The sequence below is a fragment of the Cryptomeria japonica genome, unplaced genomic scaffold, assembly GCF_030272615.1.
Source record: "Cryptomeria japonica unplaced genomic scaffold, Sugi_1.0 HiC_scaffold_128, whole genome shotgun sequence".
Taxonomy (NCBI): Eukaryota; Viridiplantae; Streptophyta; class Pinopsida; order Cupressales; family Cupressaceae; genus Cryptomeria; species Cryptomeria japonica.
This window is the reverse complement of record NW_026728950.1, coordinates 52143-65000: the sequence shown is the minus strand read 5'-3', so window position 1 is coordinate 65000 and position 12858 is coordinate 52143. Positions and strand designations below refer to the sequence as shown.

Sequence of the window (12858 nt, the reverse complement as noted above, 5' to 3'; positions counted from 1 at the left end):
CCTTGGCTGGGTTTGCCCCGGCTGCGCTCCGAAGCGGGGTTATTGGAGCGCCGCCTCTTTTTTTGTCGGAGCGTTTGGTGGGGTTTCTCGCATTGGCTCTTCCGAGGCCCGGTTGCCACCCTGGCGCGCACGAAGTCGGAAGTAGGGTTAATTGCCCGGGTGCGCACCTTTGCCAGGGTGGGCACCTTACCTGGGCTGCGCACCAGGGCGGGCTCAAGATGGCACGCGCGTTCCGTTTTTTTCACTATCTTTCAAAACGGAAATTTTAAAATCTCCTTTTTTTTTTGCCTTTTCTGGAAATTAGTGAAGGCAGCGCATCAAAGGTGCGCACCTCGCTGCCCACCTTGGTGTGCTCTGAGGTGCGCACCCGGGAGCGCTACGAAGTGTGCTCCAAGGTGCGGCGTGCACGTTGTCGGAGCCCGGTTTGCCCCGGGTGCGCACCTCGCCTGCACCTTGGCCGGGGTGGGCACCTTGGCTGGGTTTGCCCAGGGTGCGCTCCGAAGCGGGGTTACTGGAGCGCCCCCTCTTTTTTTGTCAGAGCGTTTGGTGGGGTTTCTCGCATTGGCTCTTCCCAGGCCCGGTTGTTGGGTGCGCTCCCACCCTGGCGCGCGCGAAGTTGGAAGTTGGGTTAATTGCCCGGGCGCGCACCTTCGCCAGGGTGGGCACCTTGGTGCGCACACCTTGGCTGGGCTGCGCACCAGGGCGGGCTCAAGATGGCACCAGCATTCCCTTTTTCTCACTATCTTTCAAAACGGAAATTTTAAAATCTCGTTTTTTTTTTGCCTTTTATGGAAATTAGTGAAGGCATCGCATCAAAGGTGCGCACCTCGCTGCCCACCTTGGTGTGCTCCGAGGTGCCCACCACGGTGCGCAACGCCGGTGCGAACCCGGGAGCGCCCCGATGTGTGCTCCAAGGTGCGGCGTGCACGAAGTCGGACCCCGGTTTGCCCCGGGTGCGCACCTCGCGTGCACCTTCGCCGGGGTGGGCACCTCGGCTGGGTTGCGCGCCCTGGTGCGCACCAAGGAGCGCTCCGAAGTGTGCTCCAAGGTGCGGCGTGCACGAAGTCGGAGCCCGGTTTGCCCCGGGTGCGCACCTCGCGTGCACCTTCGCCAGGGTGGGCACCTCGGTGCGCACACCTTCTCAATGTTTTCTTGCCTTTTCTGGAAATTGGTGAAGGCAGCGCATCAAAGGTGCGCACCTCGGTGTGCTCCGAGGTGCGAACCCGAGAGCGCTCCGAGGTGCCCACGAAGTCGAAAGTCGGGTTAATTGCATTGTTTTCCCCGGGTGCGCTCCGAGGTGCGCAACATCGGCGCGCACCAAGGAGGGCTCCGAAGTGTGCTCCAAGGTGCGCACGATGGCGTGCACCTCTGGTGCGCACGATTCGGAGCTCGGTTTGACCGGGGTGCGCACACCTTGGCTGGGTTGCGCACCTTTTGTGCGCTCCAAGGTGCGCACGAAGTCGGAGCTCGGTTTGCCCCGGGTGCGCACCTTCGCCAGGGTGCGCACCTTGATGCGCACGCCTTGGCTGGGCTGCGCACCTTGGTGGGCGCCATGGTGCGCACCTTTCGTGCGCTCCAAGGTGCGCACGAAGTCGGAGCTCGGTTTGCCCCGGGTGCGCACCTTGGTGGGCGCCATGGTGCACTCCGAGGTGCCCAAGATTGGTGCGCACCAAGGAGCGCTCCGAAGTGCGCTCCAAGGTGCGCGCGAAGTCGAAAGTTGGGTTAATTGTCCGGTTTGCCTCGGGTGCGCACCTTGCGTGCACCTTCGCCAGGGTGGGCGCCTTGGTGCGCACACCTTGGCTGGGCTGCGCACACCTTGGCACCCGCGTTTCCTTCATTTTAAATTTTTTTTTTTTACAATCTCTCAAGTGGGAAATTCTATAATCTCAACTTTTTTTGCCTTTTCAGGAAACTTTTGAATGGAGCGCATCATTGGTGCGCTCCGAAGTGTGCTCCAAAGCTCTCTCCAGCTGCGTGCACCTGCCCCGGCCGCGCACCCGGCCCCGCCCAGCTTCGCTCACCTGTCCCGGGCGTCTGGTGCGGAACCTTAGAGTAAGAAACATCACCGTGCACCTTGGCCAACGTGCGCGACTCGACCGAGCGCGCACTGGCCGAGGTGCACACCGATTTCACCTGGGTGCGCGCGCAGCACCTCGGGCGCACCGGGGTGCGCGCACAACGCCCGGGTTGCACCGTGGCCTGTGTGCTCGGGGCGCCTCGGGTGCGCGCTCGGTGTCGCCCCCGCGCGCGCGGTAGTGCGGGCAGCGCACCCCGGCCCGGCCCGGCCCCGACGAGAACGCAAACGGGCAAAAGGTTTATTCAAATAGCATTGCGACGCCCGGCGAAAAACTAAAAAAGGGTGCAACACCGGGACTTCCCGGGAGGTCACCCATCCCAGTACTACTCCGGCCCAAGCGCGCTTAACTGCGGAGTTCTGATGGGATCCGGTGCACTAACGCTGGTATGATCGCACCCGTTATGAGCTTGTCGCAGTGTGTACTTAGCAAACCGCGACCCACGTGCGAATCCACCCCGGCCACCCACCCCCGTCGAGGTGCACACCCTCCCTCGCGAAGTGCGCCCCGTTCGCCAAGTGTGAGCCCTGCCCGGGTGCGCGCACCTTGCTAGGGCGTCGGGTGTGCACCCGGCCCGGCCTACGTGCGTGCACCTGGAGGGGGCGTCGTGTGCGTGCAGTGTCCCGTCTGCAACGCGGTGCCCACACACCACCTCGGGCGCAACGACCTGCGCTCACATGTGGGCCGAGTGCACCTTGGTGCATGTTCGGGGCGCCTCGGGTGCACGCTCGATCTTGCCCCGGTGCACCAAGGCGCTCGGTTTGCCCCGGGTGCGCACTTGGTGCAAGGTGGGCACCCAAAATAGGGATCAAGCACCAAAACACAAGTTTCGGGATGCAAAATGGGACCCAAGGACCACAAATGCGTTCCAAGACCCATGATGGGTCCACGAGAACAAAAATGTGTTCCGAGACTTAATAAACAAATATTGGGTTTTAGGAGAAGAAACATGCTCTGATGCCCAAAACGAGAATCGACCCCGAAAAGGCCACAGGCCAAAAGTGGGATGCGAGACAAAAAAAAATGGGACCCGAGGACCAAAATTGGGTTCCCAGGTCGAAGACAGGGCAACCGGACAAGAAACGACCTCTAAGGCTCGAAATGAGTCCCGACGACTAAAACTTGACAAGAAGCACCCATCAGGCACCCAACTCGACACCCATGGGATGCCGACCCACCCGGGCTTCCACCTAGCACACCTTGGCACCCACCCACCCTCGCACCCAACCTCGCACCCAACTTAGCACCTTTGAACCCACATTGGCACTCACCCTGACCCTGGCACCTTGGAACCCACATTGGCACTCACCTTGACCCTGGCACCCACCTTTGCACTCACCTTGGGACCCACCCTGGCTCCCACCTCGGCACCCACCCAGACACCCACCTTGGTTCCTTGGCACCCACCTTGGATCCTTGGCACCCACCCCGACACCCACCTTGGCACGCAACTTGGCTACTTGCCACCCACCTTGGCTCCTTGACGCCCACCCCGACAACCACCCCGTGACCTACCCTGGCTAGGGTTGGTGCACACCCACCCTGGTGCCCACCTTGGCACCCACCCTATGACCCACCTTGGCACGCACCTTAGTACCCACCCCGTTACCCACCCTAGGACCCACCCCGTGACCCACCTTGGCCAGGGTGGGTGCACCCACCCTGGTGCCCACCTTGGCACCCACCCATCCTAGCACCCAGCCTGTGACCGGGCTTGGAACCCAACCTTGCACCCGCACCCGTCTTGGCCAGTGTGGGTGCGCACCCATCCTGGCACCCACGTTGTGACACACCCTTTAACCCACGCACCCTAGCACCCACGTTGGCACCCACCTTGGAACCCAACCTAGCAACTTGGCACCCACCCCGTGACCCACCTTGGCATCCACCATAGCAGTCGCCGACTTGGCACCCACCTCGGCACCCACCTTGACACTTGTGGACCCACCTTGCCACTCACCCTAGCATCGACCCATCCTAGCACCCACCCTGGCACCTTTGCACCCTAGCACTCACCCATCCTAGCACCTAACCTGTGACCCACCTTGACACTCACCCTCGCACCCACCTTGGAACCCAACCTAGCACCCACCCACCCTGACACCAACCCTAGCACCTACCCACCCTTGCACCCACCCTGTGACCCATCTTGGCACCCACCCATCCTACCACTCAACCTATCACCCACCTTCTCACCCACCTTGGCATCCACCTTAGCACCCACCCACACTGGCACCTTGGCACCCACCTCGGGCAAGGTGGGTGCACACCCACCCTGGCACCCAATTTAGAACCCACCGAGCATGTTACCCACCTTGGCACCCACATTGCAGCCCACCCTAGTACCCACCCTATGACCCACATTGGCATCCACACCCTAGCACCCAGGCACCTCGACACCCGCCTTGACACCCACCCTAGCACTGAACCTGTGACCCACCTTGGAACTCACCCTAGAACCCACCCACCCTGTGAACCACCTTGGCATCCACCTTAGCACCCACCCACCTTGGCACCCACTCTAGCACTCACCCATCCTAACACCCAACTTGTTACCCACCTTGGCACCCGCCCTCGCGTCCACCTTGAAACCCACCCTAGCACCCACCCACGCAGGAGCCCACCTTGGCACCCAACCTAACACCCACGCATCCTGGCACCCAACTTGTGACCCACCTTGGAACCCACCCTAGTACCCACCTTTGAACCCACTATATCACCAACCCACCTTGGCACCCACCCTATGACCCTCTTTGGAATCCACCCTAGCACGCACCCACCCTGGCACCCACCATGGAGCGCACCCTAGCACCCACCCACCTCGGCACGCACCTCAACACCCACCTTGGTGTGCGCACTGCGCCAACCTCTCAAAGACCCTATGTGGTGCGCTCCAAAGTGTACACCTTTGGTGCGCTCCAAGGTGCGCACCTTTGGTGCACACCGAGGTGCACACCAAAGTGTGCACCGAGGTGAGCACCAAAGTGCACTCCAGGGTGCACACCAAGGCGTGCACCTTTGGTGCGGTCAATGCAAACGAATTCGGAAGTTGGGGTCGATGTCCTAATCGCTGCTGCAGACTACACGTATGAGAATCGGACAAATAGCTTTATATAGGGGAGGTGTTGCGTTTGATGGGTCGACTCCCCTGGTTGTGTGCACTGCACCAACTTCAAAGACCCTGTCTTGTTTAAGAAGTCAAAAGTTGGGGTGGATGTCCTAATCATTGCTGCAGTCTACGCATGTATGAGAATCAGACAAATAGCTTATATAGGGGAGGTGTTGCATTCGGTGGGTTGACTCCCCTGGTTGTGCGCACTGCGCCAACCTCAAAGACCCCGCATAGCAGAAGAAGTCGGAAGTCGGATTTTGGTGAGCACCAAGGCGTGCACCTTTGGTGCGGTCAACGCAGACGAATTCAGAAGTTGGGGTGGATGTCCTAATCGTTGTTGCAGGCTACACATGTATGAGAATCAGACAAATAGCTTATATAGGGGAGGTGTTGGGTTTGATGGGTCAACTCCCTTGGTTGTGCGCATTACGCCAACCTCAAAGACCTTGTTTTCGTTAAGAAGTCAAAAGTTGGGGTCAATGTCCTAATGGCTCCTGCAGGCTACACATGTATGAGAATCGGACAAATAGCTTATATAGGGGAGGTGTTGGGTTTGATGGGTCGACTCCCCTGGTTGTGCGCATTACGTCAACCTCAAAGACCTTGTTTTCGTTAAGAAGTCAAAAGTTGGGGTCGATGTCCTAATTGCTCCTGTATACTACACATGTATGAGAATCAGACAAATAGCTTATATAGGGGAGGTGTTGGGTTTGATGGGTTGACTCCCCTAGTTGTTCGCATTACACCAACCTCAAAGACCTTGTTTTCGTTTAGAAGCCGAAAGTTGGGGTCGATGTCCTAATTGCTCCTGCAGGCTACGCATGTATGAGAATCAGACAAATAGCTTATATAGGGGAGGTGTTGGGTTTGATGGGTCGACTCCCCTGGTTGTGCGCATTGCGCCAACCTCAAAGACCCTGCATTGCGGATGAAGTCGAAAGTCAGAGTTTGGTGTGCTACAAGGTGTGGTCGAAGGTGCTCACCTAGGTGTGCACCTTTGGAGCACAGGAAAAGTGCCCTCCAAAAGTGCGCACCTTTGGAGTGCACAAAAGTGCCCTCCAAAAGTGCGCACCTTTGGAGCGCAGAAAAGTGCCCTCCAAAAAGTGCCCTCCAAAAGTGCGCACCTTTGGAGCGCAGAAAAGTGCCCTCCAAAAAGTGCCCTCCAAAAGTGCGCACCTTTGGAGCGCAGAAAAGTGCCCTCCAAAAAGTGCCCTCCAAAAGTGCGCACCTTTGGAGCGCAGAAAAGTGCCCTCCAAAAAGTGCCCTCCAAAAGTGCGCACCTTTGGAGCGCAGAAAAGTGCCCTCCAAAAAGTGCCCTCCAAAAGTGCGCACCTTTGGAGCGCAGAAAAGTGCCCTCCAAAAAGTGCCCTCCAAAAGTGCGCACCTTTGGAGCGCAGAAAAGTGCCCTCCAAAAAGTGCCCTCCAAAAGTGCGCACCTTTGGAGCGCAGAAAAGTGCCCTCCAAAAAGTGCCCTCCAAAAGTGCGCACCTTTGGAGCGCAGAAAAGTGCCCTCCAAAAAGTGCCCTCCAAAAGTGCGCACCTTTGGAGCGCAGAAAAGTGCCCTCCAAAAAGTGCCCTCCAAAAGTGCGCACCTTTGGAGCGCAGAAAAGTGCCCTCCAAAAGTGCGCACCTTTGGAGCGCACAAAAGTGCCCTCCAAAAGTGCGCACTTTTGGTGCGCACCAAGGCGCTGGTTCGGTCGTTGCAGGCGAGTTCGGAAGTTGGGGTCGATGTCCTGAGCGGAGGTGCAAACTACACAGGTGTCGGAATCGGACAAATAGCTTATATAGGGGAGGTGTATGCTTCGATGGGTCGACTCCCCAGGTTGAGCGCACCGCGCCAACCTCAAAGACCCTACGGTATGGATGAAGTCGGAAGTTGGGTCCGATGACCGATTCGATTAGTAGGTATGCTCATGAGGTCGGAATTTGGGTCCGATGACCTGCCATGTGCAGGAAGGCGAATGTTGACACTGTGCGTTGCAAGGTGCACACCAAGGCGCTGGTGCGGTCTTTTTAGTCGAGTTCGGAAGTTGGGGTCGATGTCCTGATCGGAGGTGCAAGCTACACAGGTGTGGGAATCGGACAAATAGCTTATATAGGGGAGGTGTATGCTTCGTTGGGTCGACTCCCCGGGTTGAGCGCACCGCGCCAACCTCAAAGACCCTACGGTATGGATGAAGTCGGAAGTTGGGTCCGATGACCGATTCGATATGTAGGCATACTCGCGAGGTCGGAATTTGGGTCCGATGACCTGCCACGTGCAGGAAGGCGAATGTTGGCACTGTGCGTTGCAAGGTGCGCACCAAGGCGCTGGTTCGGTCGTTGGAGGCGAGTTCGGAAGTTGGGGTCGATGTCTTGATCGGAGGTGCAAACTACACAGGTGTGGGAATCGGACAAATAGCTTATATAGGGGAGGTGTATGCTTCGTTGGGTCGACTCCCCGGGTTGAGCGCACCGCGCCAACCTCAAAGACCCTACGGTATGGATGAAGTCGGAAGTTGGGTCCGATGACCGATTCGATATGTAGGCATACTCGCGAGGTCGGAATTTGGGTCCGATGACCTGCCATGTGCAGGAAGGCGAATGTTGGGACTGTGCGTCGCAAGGTGCGCACCAAGGCGCTGGTGCCGTCGTTGCAGTCGAGTTCGGAAGTTGGGGTCGATGTCCTGGTCAGAGGTGCAAACTACACAGGTGTGGGAATCGGACAAATAGCTTATATAGGGGAGGTGTATGCTTCGATGGGTCGACTCCCTGGGTTGAGCGCACCGCGCCAACCTCAAAGACCCTACAGTATGGATGAAGTCGGAAGTTGGGTCCGATGACCGATTCGATACGTAGGCATATTGGCGAGGTCTGAATTTGTGTCCGATGACCTGCCATGCGCAGGAAGGCGGAATTTGGGTCCGATGACCGAGTTGATGGCGTGCCATGCGCAGAAAGGCGGAATTTGGGTCCGATGACCGAGTTGATGTTGATGGCCCGCCATGCACAGGAAGGCGGAATTTGGGTCCGATGACCGATTTGAAGGCGTGCCATACGCAAAAAGGCGGAGTTTGGGTCCGATGACCGAGTTGATATTGATGGCCCGCCATGCGCAGGAAGGCGGAATTTGGGTCCGATGACCTGACATACGCATGGAGTCCGACTCGGGGGCCGATGTTCGATTCGATGACTTGCATTGTGGGTAAAGTCGGAAGTTGTGGTCTTTGACCCGATTCGATGACCAGACTTCGGCTGCTTGAGAATCGGACAAATAACTTATGTAAGGGGCTGCTGTCTCAGGGAGATCAGTAGGCTTCTGGGGTTGTAAGTCCCTTGTTATTCTCAGCAGGTGGAAGTTGTGGTGATTGACAAAGGGTTAATGCCAAGCTACAGTTGTGTGAGAATTGGACGAAAAACTTATATATGGGGGTCGGTTGAAAGAATAGCCGAGTGCCAGGAGTGCACCAAGGTGGTCTGCGGTAGACACCTCCTCCTAGGGGTGAAGAAGAGTAACCCTGCCCTCTAGTCTCAGGGAGATAGAGGTCCTACATGGACATTAGGGGTGAAGTAGAGTAACCCCGCCTTATCATTGGATGGTGAGGTTTACTGGTGGATGCATTCTCATGGTCCCTATCTCAGTGAAGCGGAGTAACTGAGCCAATGTTGGGGATGACTCCCGGGGAGTTGTCTATGACCCGAGGACTAGGGAAGTGGAGTACCTAGGCTCTTGCGAGAAGGATGATCGTGCAATGGATTGTCCCGGTTGGGGAAATGGAGTACCCAAGATCTTGTAAGGGGGGGATGGCCGTGCAATGGGCTATCTATATCGGAATGTTGGAGCTTGAGAGTTGGGCAAGCTATGTGGGTTGAGTTGCAGAGCTGGAAGTCCATGTGTCTTGTGGAACAAGTGGGGTGATGTGCCGGGCACGCACCTAAGTTACCTGAAGTGGGATTTGCATTGAGATCCGGGATCTCGAGGCCCTAGAGTGGGGGTCAAATGTGGCAGTAGGGACTGGGTTCCGAAAGTGTGCTCATGTGGAGCCGAGCCATGAGGCGAGTCCAAGAGGGTGACAAAGATGGACGAGTTGCATGACCGAAAAGGGGACATGGTCCGTAGGCGAGTTGTTCTGGGAGCACAGCCGAGTTGAAGGAGAGTTCAGCGACCAATGATATTGGATTGGATCATGGAGCGAAGAGCTTGGTGCCCAAGTAGGAGTGCAAGGTGTTTTGTCAGTCTGAGAGACTTAGACTGAGTGTTTGCATGGAGCTGGTTATTGTGCATAGGATGTACAGGGAACCGGGTTCACCAGTGAAGCCATGTAGGCATAGGCCGGGGGCCCAAAGCAGTGTGACTTGGAGTCCTTGTTCAGGAAGGAGTTCTGAGTTGTGTACTGGGTAAGCCGTCGCAGGCTCGGGAGGGAGTCAGTGGTGCGCCAGGTTGAGTTCCGAAAGAGACAGGGTCTTCGTGGATCAGGAGTCTATCTAAGAAGCTAACGCCAGGGGCGAGGTGCAGTGGTATCTGTACTAGTGTTTCAAGAGTGGACGGTGATCTAGGGGCAGGAACTTGTAATCGAATGCTTGGGAAGTATTCAGGATAGTGACTAGCAACAGAGTTGGAATTGTTTGTAGATCGAGCCAGGGGCCGTCTCTTCATAACAATAAAGCTATCTATTGCCCCAGTGTTGTGTTCATTGTGTGGAGATGGACAAACAGGAAGCTAGCTCAGGGAGTCTAGTCATCCCATGAGATATGTTTGGTGCTTGAGGGTTCAGAGGAGCCGAGGGAGGCCAACATGGGGTGCCAGTGCTGTGGGAGTGCTGGGCATGCTCAAGGAGTGTGCAGAGTTGGAGCCGGAGGACTTAAGGAGTTCCGGATGGGTCAGTGTTAGTAGTCAGGGTCTTATGGGGGACTCAAGAAGACGAAGACATCGAGGAGACCTGTAAGCTTGTACCAGGGGTGCAAGGATGGTGCGACAAGACAGTGCTAGAGTAGAGTCAGGGACTTGAAGGGAGTGCTAGAAGCATCAGGATGAAGGAAACCCGTGAGAGGGTTGGCATGCACTTCTATTCCGCATGGGTGTGTGTTAATGTGGTCAGGTGGTGGACACTTGAAAAGGGTATGGCGTAGTCTGGAAACAAGAAAGGACTTGTCCGCAATGGAAGTCGTGAGTAAGGTTTGCCAGTGCCGCATGAGGTTTGACCTCCTTTGGAAGGAAAAAGCTTGTTTGGGCAGCAGGCCGGTCTAGCCCCGTGACAGTTGGTATCAGAGCATAAAAATTGGCAGGGCCAGTTAGATGAGCTGAGGTAGCTGGGCTATCAAGTGGTCAGAGGAAGACTGCAAAGGCGGATTGCGGTTTGCAGTGTCAAGGACAGGTAGACCAGGGTGGCTAGCAAGGCATGGTCACTAAAAATGTGAGGCCAATCCAGGTAGGGATAAGGATGGTGAAGTCCGTGGCCGAGTTCCATGAGTGGTAGTCAACTGGTTGGAGTTTGTGCCTGGGGCCGGGTTCCATCAGGAAGGGACTGTGCTAGTGGAGCGACAAGGGATCAGAAGTGGATCTCTTGGTGGAGTAAATCTTGCACGGGAAGTGCCTTAGTAGTTCGGGCGGAGCGAAGTAGGCAAGGTGTGAGTCGGTATTGAACTGGGTTCAGTGCTGGAAGCAGTCGGCAAGGCCGCAAGATTTGATATGGCAGTGTCCAAGGGCAGTGGCATTTAAGACCAGTCAAAGGAGTAGGAGCTGCGAGGAGCAGTGTGGTGTAGGGTCTTGTCAAGGACGGATCCGAGGTGAAATCGAAATGGAGCTGTATGGTACAGTGTGGTGTAGGATCTTGTCAAGGACGGGTTCGAGGTGTAACAATTTGGGCTGTGGATGGCGTAAGGTCGTTCCCAGTGTGGTGTAGGGTTGTGTCCGGGACATGATCCGAGGTGTAAATTGGGTGGCGAAGCAGGTCCGATGGTGGAAAGCCAGTGAGGGGCCAAGTCACAAAGGAAGTCAAGGGAAAGAGGTAGTACCTTGCCCACATTGGATGTGGTTTGCAAAGGCATCGGGCACAAGAGGTTGGCTAGCTTACAAATGTTGGTGGCTTCTTTGGGTTGCAGCACCGAGGGCGCAGGGCGTTCCGTGGACAGTGCGTCAGTCAGACAAAGTGGCACAATGGATGGAAGTGAGTTCACTGAATGTGTAGGATGTAATGCAAGAGTTGGGTGTCTTTAGGGAAGTGCACCTAAGATGTAGGATTGTGTCTGGGACATGATCTGAGGTATGAAATTGTGGCGAGTTAGGTCTGAAGGTTGGGAACCAAAGATGGGACCGTCACAGAAAAAAGTCAAGGGAAGGAGTGAGTACCTTGCCCACATTGGATGTGGATTGCAGAGGCATTATGCACGAGAGGTTGGTCGGCTGAATGATGTTGGTAGTTTCTTTGGGTTGCAGCACCGAGGGCGCAGGGCGTTCCGTGGACAGTGCATCAGTCAGACAAAGTAGTACAACAGATTGAAGTAGACAAGATCGAATGTGTGGGATGCAATGCAAGATGGGTGTCTTCAAGGAAGTGCACCAAGGCAGACTCATGAGGTGTGGGTTTGCGAGAGTACACCATGGAGGTGGAAGTGGTTGACAAGTACCAGGAGGATCATGTGCAGCTAGAGGCAAATCAATGGGAGTATGTTGGTTGTTGTTCTTGAGTTGAGTTGTTGGGGATAGGATAAGACGCAGGGCGCACCGGGGTCAGTCAACAGGCAATCAGGATGGCACTACAGAAAGGTAGTTGAGAGCTGAAGGTTGAATGTGCGACTTGGGAAGTCAGCTGGGTGTTTTGGTCAGTGGAGTATGTGTCTTCAGGGGGGGGCCAGATACCAGGGGCTTGCACAATAGGGTTGGTAGCAGGCGTGTCTTTCAGTGGATGCTAGGATTGGATCCGAGAGTAGTGGAAGTTGGAAGACAAGGGTGTCGTCGAGGATGGCACTAGTGGCTGAGTTGAGAGGTGAGCATGGTTTGTGGTGTTCTGTTGTGTTGCGGTGCAAACGGTGGAGTCTTGGAGATGTAGAAGCCGGTATGGGGCATGGTGCAACCGAATATCACAGAGTTGTTTCACAGATGTTCGAACAAGGACAGTCATCTCAGTGGAAGTCAAGAACGGGGTTCTTGCAATATGTTGTTGAGTCAGGGACTAGCAGCAAAGATCAGTTGGAGGCAAGGAAGCGTCTTCACAAGATCAGTGCGGAGGCAGTGAGTTGGACTCAGGGGGTTGCCGAAGCGAGTTAGCCATGGATAGGATTCATGCAAGTGAAAGTCCAGTATGGGGTATGCTGGCAAGTATCAAGTATGTCAGGGACAAAAACGATACAAGTGCAGGGCACAGTGAATCTGAAGTTCACTTTTAACAGGTCCTAATGTTGCGAAGGACGAGACTCGGGTCGAATGGTCCGGCGCCGAGGACGTCGCCTGTTTTAAGTGGGGGAGGATGTAAGGGGCTGCTGTCTCAGGGAGATCAGTAGGCTTCTGGGGTTGTAAGTCCCTTGTTATTCTCAGCAGGTGGAAGTTGTGGTGATTGACAAAGGGTTAATGCCAAGCTACAGTTGTGTGAGAATTGGACGAAAAACTTATATATGGGGGTCGGTTGAAAGAATAGCCGAGTGCCAGGAGTGCACCAAGGTGGTCTGCGGTAGACACCTCCTCCTAGGGGTGAA

General features: G+C 55.9%; 1 non-coding gene across 1 annotated transcript; it reads right to left on the bottom strand.

Moving 5' to 3' along the window:
- Nucleotides 1-2356: 2356 nt before the first annotated feature.
- Nucleotides 2357-2475, bottom strand: LOC131866019 (5S ribosomal RNA). Its single transcript, XR_009364652.1, has one exon. It is a non-coding gene; the product is annotated as a 5S ribosomal RNA (ribosomal RNA).
- Nucleotides 2476-12858: the final 10383 nt, after the last annotated feature.